The 10,408-nt window shown below is 36.7% G+C and overlaps 1 pseudogene; it reads right to left on the bottom strand.

Annotated features, from left to right (window-relative positions):
* Window positions 1–8,566: 8,566 nt before the first annotated feature.
* LOC100392826 (zinc finger protein 277 pseudogene) lies at window positions 8,567–9,787 on the bottom strand (annotated as a pseudogene).
* Window positions 9,788–10,408: the final 621 nt, after the last annotated feature.

Genomic DNA, 10,408 nt, shown 5'->3' with positions numbered 1-10,408 from the left:
TCTTTGAAATATTATTAGCTTATATTTTAATAGCTGATAATTCTTGGGGACTTAATAGCTTTTAATATGTAATTGATCAATTTACCATTTTTTAATCAGGTTACCTGAATATGTCTCAAATTTCTTTTGCTTTCATAGCACCCCAAAATCATGAACTAAAACATATCTACTTTTTGTTAAATGTTCACTTTTTTGTGTGTGTTCCAGATTGTAGGATCAATTCAAAGGTATTAGTTTACTCACTTGGGAAAATACAGCAATACCTGATTTGATGGTTACATATTCCATAATTACATATTAACATATCTTGCACAGGAACTATCTTTGCCGTTTTTTAAGAAAAAGCTTTCTGCAAAGAACATTGAATCAGGATTCATTTGTAAGTTCAGCCCTGGACACACTTATCTCCTGAATTACAGCTAAAGCGTTACCTAATTTCCCTTCAGTTGTAAGTATTGGGATGGGAAAAGCATTGAATTGTGATACCAGCAGCAAAAAGTAGGAAGTCTTTTAAGTAGTAGAATGAATAACAGAAATGTTGAAAACTGCCTAGAAGGTAGAGCAATTTCATAGTTTTATGTCTGAAATTACAGAGGAGATAGTAAAAGCCATATGGGCCTAGCCAAAGAGCCTTGAGTCATTTGCTATCATGGTAATGGAGATCATACAACTTTAAAGAATTGACTGGCCTCACAGAGGGAGGTCTTTTCTCCAGCTAATATTTTCTGCTCTTTCTCGCTAGCACTTCAGAACAAGTAGAAGAAGGTATCTTTAAAAAAAATGCTGATTGGCTGTCAAATGACAAGTTGAGTTTGGATATTTATTCCCTTAAGTTTTGTCTAGGTTAAATAGGAGGCTTCCTTACATGGAATTTGCCCAACTATAATAACAGAGTTTTGTGTTATCACAATAACTATTTTTGCTTTGATTTGAGACATTAGCAGGTACTTACATGCTGTCATACAGCTGCTGTCTAGAAGGGATATGCAAAGTGGTGATTCTGTCCCAGAAAGAGACAGAACACCTCATGATCAGTCAATCTTTCTCCTCTTAATAAACAAAATGATGAAAAGAAGGGACGGTGAATCCTGAAATGACCACCCAGACTCCTGACAGCTGTACAGAACTGTCATTTAAAACTACTGGAGATGCCACGATCATGAAATAAGCACCTTACTTATGCAATAAACATAGCATAGCGTAGTAGTTTAGAAACAACTATTTCACATACACAACAACAACAAAATGCTTCCTTGAAAATCTAAAAATAGGCAGCTCAACACTTACCCAGTGCTTAACTAATTTGGTCAGATAGCACCAGCCAAACAGCAGCACTCAGAAACTGATTTCCTAAGATGAAATGAATACTATATTCTTCCCTCAAGCCTCAACACTAGTGATTAGCCTTATTCCTGGTCAGATTCTCTGCTTAACACTCAATATTTTGTCCAAGAGTCTATCATTTTTTTCCGAAATAGAAAAAGGAAATATTCTGTGGAAACCAAAATAAAACTGAAAGAAATGTTTGTGATACTTTTCAGCTTTTATAAGTCTGCAGTTTTGATTATTTCTTTTTTATTCTAAAGAAATACATACATTCATACTTAATTTTATAATCATAATTTTAAATTATGTTTCCTTAAAGACAGTCCTCAAAATAGAATGGACTCAGGCCTCATGAAACCTGGAGAAGCTGGCTATAATTCTCTATTACTGAAAATGGCAATTTGACACTGGTTTCCCATGGGTTCAAACACAGTAGGGAATACCTAGATTAGGATGTTATTTTCTCTGTAAGGTCCCCCTTTTAGGACGACTGCTTGGAACTGAAGAGATAATATCTAAACTCATTAATCAACTCAATGTTATGGTCCTAGGAAGCCTATCTCAAAAAATGAATTTATATGCCTTCTTCTTTCAAAAAACTATGTACTTTAAATATACATCCCTTTTCACCTTGGCCATTAAACCTTCTTGTAAATGTAACTCCAATTACTTTATTGCAAGTGTCTGTTAATTTTAATTTCTTTTATGCTATCTTTTTGTATTTTAAATTTGAATTATACCATTTTATTTGTATAATATTATAGCTCATCCACTCATTTTTTTCTCGACATATATAAAATTGAAATCCATAATAAATAAAAAATCCTTCCACCCACAAATATTCTAAGGAAGGAGTCACTACCTAGTCAGTTTTTATTTATAAGGCCATATGAAAGCATTACCTTGATAATCACCAAGGATTCATTCATCTACTCATTGTTTTGATAACTACATTTGATGCCTACTATATATCAATTACTAGCAAGTGAAAAGAACATTGTCCTAGTATTAATCAAGAGATCAGGAGGACCATCTTTAAAGAATATTCTTTTAAAAATCTTTATTACCTGTAGAACACCATGTTGAAATCTGAACATGGTTACTACTCTAAAATATCTGTGGGTTTACTACAATTTAATATTTCAGTAACGGAAAATAAACTTGGATTTAGAAATCCTGTATCTGAATCCTAGACTTACCAGTTTCTATTTATGTGACTTTAGAAAAGCCTTGTATATCTATTCCCATCTAACTAGTTAACGAGATTATTGTGAAACTGAGGCTGAAACATATGAGCAAGTATTGGGCCAGGGGTGACAGATTTGACAGTGCATGGTCCCAGCTTATAAATTAGTGGGAAGGACTGAAATGCATCATCATAATTGCCATGATGGAGGACTATGCATACTATAGTGTGACCAAGTGTATACATCTACCTTTGGAGTCACAGAGGGTTAAGAAAAGCAGCAGCTCTGAAGTGTGACTTGTGGTAAGAATTCAGCAAATAAAATAAATGGAAGGGCATTCTTAGCAGAGGAAAACATTCCTGCAAAATATGGTGGCATAAGAATCTGTGGTGTGTTTGGAAAACTACAAGCAGTTTATCATTTGAGAAAGACTATGCAAGGAAAAGGTGAAGTAGAGCACACATTAGGGGAGAAGAAAGGGTAGCTGATAGGAATGAATGGACAGACAAGGAAAGTTCATGAAAGACCAAAATTGTCTGCTATACAAGAGAATCTGATTTCACCACTTGAGCAGTGGAATATCACAGAAGGATCTGAAGGAAGGGAGGAATACATCTGCTTAGTGGAAAGACCATTCTGACACCAACAGAAAGAACAAATTGGAGGCGGCAAGACTAGTATTAGGAAAGGCAATAAATCCCCTTCCAAATTTCCTAGTGGGTCTGATGTCCATCTGATGCTCCCTCCACATTTTGAGGAAAGTTCCCTGTCAGAATTATCCCTACATTTGCCCCCTAACACTAGCACATGCCAACTATTACCCTGCCAGTGCTGTGCACATTCAATATACATTCCATCCCACTGCAGTTATTAGACTTCAACACAAACAAAATAAGCTTGATATTAAGAAAAGTCCATTGATCCAATAAATTCACAGGTGACAATGATGGTATTGATAGCTAATATTTGTTGTGTCCTAGGAGCCATATACTATACTAAGCATTTCACATGCTCTATCACATCTAATGCACACAGTAACCCCACAATTATAGTGATGATTGTTGTCACCAAAACAAAAACAAAGAAAAAAAAGTTTAGAGACATTTGTCTAGTGCAGTGGTGTCCACTCAGGCAGGAAGATTGCCTGGGGCCAGGAGTTAGAGTCCAGCCTGGGTGACTGAGCAAGATCCTGCCTCTAAATATATATGTATATGTGACATGGAGTCTTGCTCTGTCGCCCAGGCTGGAGTGAAGTGGCCCAATCTTGGCTCACCGCAACCTCCATCTCCCAAGATCAAGCATTTCTCCTGCCTCAGCTTCCTGAGTAGCTGGGATTACAGGTACCCACCTTCATGCCCATCTAATTTTTGTACTTTTAGAACAGATGGGATTTCCCCATGTTAGCCAGGATGGTCTCAAACTCCTGACCTCAGGTGATCTGCCCACCTCAGCCTCCGAAAGTGTTGGGATTACAGAAGTGAGCCACTGTGCCCAGCCTAAAAATATTTTTTTTAAATTAAAATTTAAAAAAGTTTAGGGACGTTTTATAACTTGCTCAAGCTTATATACTGAAAAAAAAAAAATTGCTGAGGTCAGTCTTAAAGCCAGTAGTATCTGACAAGACTACTCTTAACCTCCCATTCTACACATAATGGGCATTGTAGTATTAAAGATAATGGGACTAATATGTTTTATTACTGGCAAAATCTGAAGTGCCAAGGTAATATACATTTTCTAAATTTTCCATGATTAATTGCATAATTAGGAAATTAAAAAAAAGTTGTTAATTTGCAATATATATCTATATTTATTTATTGATTGATTTTTGTGATGGAGTCTCCCTCTGTCACCAGGCTGGAGTGCAGTGGCGCAATTTAGGCTCACTGCAACCTCCGCCTCATGAGTTCAAGTGATTCTCCTGCCTCAGCCTCCCAAGTAGCTGGGACTACAGGCATGTGCCACCACACCAGCTAATTTTTTGTATTTTATTAGATACTGGGTTTTACCATGTTGGCCAGGTTGGTCTCAGTCTCCTGACATCGTGATCCACCCTCCTTGGCTTCCCAAAGTGTTAGGATTACAGGCATGAGCCACTGCACCCGGGCGAGTATGTTTATCTCAAAACAAACTGCTATGCAGTATAGTGATTGTATTAGTATTCTTTGGAGAAATAAAACCAATAGGATATATAGAGATTTGCAAGAAGAGATTTATTATGGAACTGGGATCACATGATTATGGAATACAAAGAGTCCCATAAGACACCATCTACAGCTAGAGAACAAGGAAAACTAATGGATTTTGACGATGCTCCTCCACATTGCTGAAGGTGTATCTTTTTTACTCAGTCTACTAATTCAAATGCTAGTCTCTTCCAGAAACACTCTTGTAGAGACACCCAGAAATTATGTTTAAAGAGCTATCTGGATATCCCCTAACCCAGTCAAATTGACAAATAAAATTAATGAACACAGTAATAAAATCTTTAAAATGTTCCCTCTTTATAGAAATGATCATGGAGTCACACTATCACAAAATGTTCCGCAAAAAAAAGGTACTGTATTAGCCAGCAGAATAAATCAGATGACATGTGGTCCAGATGATTTAAAATTGAGAACACTCAAATATCTGTGTTAAATAAAATTTTCTTAATATTTATATCCCACTTGTTCCCAAATTAAAATTTTGAGATGTGTACAAAATTTATGCAACCAGATAAAATCCATGAGAAAAATGTTGAAAGAAAATGGTATTTTTTTCTCAGCAAATTTGGATACCTTGTAATCTCTGTTTAATTTAATATGAAAATGGGGGTTTTTTTGGTCTTGTTCGTTTGTTTGTTTTTGAGACAGAGTTTCACTCTTACTGCCCAGGCTTGAGTGCAATGGCTTGATCTCAGCTCACTGCAACCTCCATCTCCTAGGTTCAAGTGATTCTCCTGCCTCAGCCTCCCAAGTAGTTGGGATTACAGGCACACACCATCACACCAAGCTAATTTTTGTATTTTTAGTAGAGATGGGGTTTTGCCATGTTGGTCAGGCTAGTCTTGAATTCCTGACATCAGGTGATCTACCTGGTTCAGCCTCCCAAAGCACTGGGATTACAAGCATGAGCCACTGTGCCCGGCCGAAAATGAGTTTTTAGTATCTAAGAATGTACCAAGTGCCAGGTATATTCTTTGGGAAGCTGAGATGGGAGGATTGCTTGAGCCCAGGAGTTCAAGACCAGCCTCGTCAGCATAGGGAGAGCCTCAAAAAAATATTAACAAAATTAGGTTGCTATGCTGGCACACACCTTGTAGTCCCAGCTACATGAGAGGCTGAGATGGGAGGACCATCTGAGCCCAAGAATTCAAGGCTGCAGTGAGCCAAGATTATACAACTACACTTCAGCCTGAGTGACAGAGCAAGATCCTATCCAAAAAACAAAAAGCAAAACGAAAAAAAACACTAAGTATAGTAGGCAGAGTTCAAAATTCAGTGCAATACCTATGATTCCTACCCAGGGTGTATGCACCCTGATTAATCCCCTCCACTTAAGTTAACTATGAATTTGATGGATTTTACTGCATCAATTAAGTGAACTAATGCAATAAATGTGAAGGGATTTTGCAGATATAATTAAATCTCAAATTAGCTGATTTTGAATTCTTCAAAAGAGAGATTATCCTAGATGGGCCTGACCTAATTTAGTAAGCCCTGAAAAGGGAGTTAGGCTTTCCAGAAAAAAAAGGGATGGGGAGCAGAGAGAGAAAGAGAGATTTAAAGCATGAGAAGTCCTGCTGACTTGTAAGGGGTAAACTGTAAGGTTGTGAGAGGGCCATCTAGCTAGGTCCTGACGCTCTTCTCTTAGGTTCTGAGAATGGTCCCTCCCAGCAGCTAGCAAGAAAGTGGGGATCTGGGTCCTACAACAAGCAAGAAAACAAGAATCTCAGTACCAGAGCTGCAAGGGACTGAATTCTGCCAAAAGCTCTGTGGGCTTGGAAGAAAATTAGGGCTTCAGAGGAGGACACAGCCTGACCAACACCTTGATCTCAACTCTGTGAGATACTGAGCAGAAAAACCCAGCCACACCATGCCAACTTCTGATCTACGGGGTGTGAGATAATAAACAGGTGTTGTTTTAAGTCACCATATTTGTGATAAATTTTAATGTAGAAATTTTAAAAACTAATACACTGAAGCAGAGATATGAACCACTGCATGCTGGATAACAGGAAAAACTGGCCTCCGACACCAGAAACCCACAAAACATATAACTGGCTGCCCTCAGGGAATCTATAACCAACCATTCATGTAAAATGTATACATCTCCAAACTATCTCACATAATTTGGAGGTTTTTATATTTTGCATTTTTACCAATGAAATTAAAAGCTAATGCCTCAGGAAAAAGCTTATATGGAAATCAGAGAAGTCAAATGTAAATAACTTCATTGTTCTAATAGCAAAGCTCTGTTCTTTCTTCGTGAATATTACACCTATTTATTTCTTGACACTACGAATCTCAAGTTTCTCAAGGATTAAGTTTCCAGTTTGAGACTAATATATAGACTAGAATTCAAGTGTGCCTATTCTCTTTCTCCTTTATTACTGAGGCTTTATTTACCCTGGCTTGTCACAGGTTTACAAGGACCTATTTTCTCTTCTTTTCTCATATTACAATGTCTTGGTAATGGAGATTGGAAAATTGCATGGTTCTTGGCTAATACTGACAGAAAAATTAGATCCTATTTAACTTTACTTTCCTGAAGCCCACATCTCTCTATAAGCCATACTTTTAAAATTTAAAATATCAGTAAGAAAATGAAAAAAAAAAAACATACTTTGTTCTAGTCTCATTCTTTCTCTCCTTCGCCTTCCACATATGCACAGTCTTATTTAAATAGTTTGAGAAGGTAGGCTGAAGAAATTAAGGCATTATTTGCCTGCAGTATAAGAATTAGACTTATAGTCTGAATTCCAGGCAAAATAAAAATGTTCTATATCTAAAAATTTAGAAGGTAGTCCTTCAGCTATAGGCAATCCATTTCAGTAACTGAAATACTGAAACTCAGCAGATAGATTACAGATGTGAATTTCTGCTGGGAACACATTTAGCAAAGAACATTTTGAAGCTATTTCATTAATCGAGTAAGATCGATGCTGAGTTCTTTGTTAAAACCAGGCTTGTTAACAGATTTAGATTCCACAGATAATTGGTTAGGAAATATTATTTTTAAATGTCCTAAAACAACAGTAGATTTTAACTGTGATTTTTTTTCATTAACAGATTCCTATACTTCTATGAAAGAATGATTGGAATCTGTATCTGAGGAACACCTGAAATTATCCTAGCACCACAAAAGTGAAGGATGTGTCTAACCAATAAATGAATTCTTTAACGCACTCCAATAACAGCTGTGTATATGTGCTTATTCATGTAAATAGGAAAGTTTACCCTTTTTTCCCATATAAAACATCATTTTAGCAATGATCTGGTTAAAATAACTAAATGGTATCTAAACAGCAGACCTTAAAATAAGAAATTCAAAAATAGGCTAAAAGTACTGTTTTACTTTATTATGAGAGTATTAACTTTAGAATTCCATGGAGGAAAGGAAAGGAAGGTAGGAATAAAAGTCAGGAAGAAGGGAGGGAGGAAGTAAAGGGAAGAGTCGTCAGATGAAAAGATCTTGCACCTCAACTCATCCCATTCAACAAAGCTTTATTTATTATGAGCCAGGCATTGTGCTTGTCAAAAAAGATGTGAGTTAGCTAAGGACAAAATCCAGTGAGCACAAAAATATATAAATAGATCATTACAAGGAAATATGAAAAGAGCAGTAATACAGGTTTGAACAAAGAGCTATTAACTCTGCCTGAAAGTTTAAGTTCCCTTTACAGAGGAGATGACATTTTAAGTGGAACTCAAAGAGCTAACTAAAACAATGTTTGATAAGCTTTAGTAAAGAGGTCTGGATGTAAACTTCACACCTAAGAGAAATTTCAACTATCTTGATTCTTTTCTTCTTTACATTCCCAGTAACTCCAGAGGCACCATCCAACTCATGCATTATATCTTGATCCTGCTAGTTGTCCCAGATGAATGACACATCCTTCTGGCAAACAACTCTTCGGAAGACATTGTGAGACAAGATAAAAGCCTGCTAACCATGTGAGTCCTTAAGTCTGCTTTGGATTTGAACTTCACATGGCAGCCGAAAGATCTGCATTGGTGAACTTGCCTCTGAATAAAACTGACCAGTTTCACTTGCTGATAGAAATTTAATCTAATTTCTGACTCTATTTTGAGATCGAATTCATGTGCATCCTCCATGTGGACATACAATTTCTCAATTGTTTCAACTTGCTTTTCACCAAATAAGCAGATGGCAGAGTCAGGGTGTTCTTCCCAGTCAGACCAGTCATCTTCATGATGGTCCAGCAATTCCCGATCATCTTCCAACTGAACTTCTTCCCATGATTTTCCAAGTTCCAAATAATTGATGACATAAAATCGATCATATTCTCTGTTCTTAGGATTAATCTTATGAGTCTATTGTTTCCTCATGTGATCTTTAAGTGTATTTTTTTCCTTGAAGGTCTTCTCACAGTACAAGAACTGCAAATTGTCAAGCTTTTTCTGTAATGTACACAAAAATCATTGCAGTTTATGATGTTGTCTGGCAATCCAATGTTGAAGCATATTCACTTGCCATGTGGTTCAAAAGAACAGATCTGTTTCCAAGGAACTCTTCATTGCAAAATATACAAATGCCATGAAAATTGGTATCATTTTGTTCTTGCTGCTGTTGTTCCAGAATTTCTTTCAGTCTCTGTTTCTGAAGCTCTTCTCGAAGAATTCTATCCTCTGGTAAAACATCACATAACAAAAAATAATTATCTTGTTCTTCAAATGGAGCAGCAGAATTAATTCTTATCACACTACAAAAATCTGCGATGGGCTGTTCAGTGAACCTCTTCCTCCAATACAAAGGTACCTTTGGAAATCAGCCACCAATTTGACATCAGCTATGGCAATCTTATGCTCAATACTCATGTGCTTCAGAAGTTTCTCTTGTTCAGCCACAGGAAAACGTTCTTCACAGAAAATACAAGGCACAGATGGAGAACCTTCTAAAGTGGTGGTGCCACCTGGACTTTCTGGCAGGGAAAGTGGCTCCAGGATACAATCCTTACTGCCCCCATAACCTACACCCCCAACTGTGCTGCAGCTCCTATCACAGTCTTCCTCCAGTCGGGCTGCAGCTCCCTAGGTCTTGGGAGCAACCATTACCTGGAAGAAACTAAACATACTTCACTGCTCCCTGATAGAAAGGTGTGAGATCAACTGGAATATTATTTCCAACCTATGAAAATGAAAATCCCCTGTGTACACTTACAGTGAAAGTGATGTGACAGCTCAAGAACAAAAGATGTTCCCATCGTCAGTGAAGATGCATCTAAACTGTATGCTTTGAAACAAAGCAGTATTTTGAACCAGTTGCTACTACATGAGTGCTCGAAAAACTAGAAGAAACTACCACAGAAGCAATTTTTCGTGTTTTTCTTCTATGAGACAGACATGAAAGAATAATTTAAATTTGAACATCAGCAAAGAATTAGTCCTTCATGAAATAAGCTTTTCAAAAATGAGTGTTGTTTTCAAAAAATAAAGTAGAAAAATGCACTTACTAAGAACTACATAAAAAAATGAAGTAGGAAAATAAGATGAAGACTTTGTATTTTGGCTGTAAAGTTTTATTGTGTGATCATCTTAAATGATCTTATTTCATTAAACTCCTAATTATCCATAGAAAGATATGTCAATTACAAAGAAATGAAATGTTCAAATTATTTATAAACCTGATTTTTCAATCAATAGTTTGTCTCCTCCCCAAGGATCTTCTTCATC

The sequence above is a fragment of the Callithrix jacchus genome, chromosome 8, assembly GCF_049354715.1.
Source record: "Callithrix jacchus isolate 240 chromosome 8, calJac240_pri, whole genome shotgun sequence".
NCBI lineage: Eukaryota > Metazoa > Chordata > Mammalia > Primates > Cebidae > Callithrix > Callithrix jacchus.
This window is presented reverse-complemented; position numbering and strand designations above follow the sequence as displayed.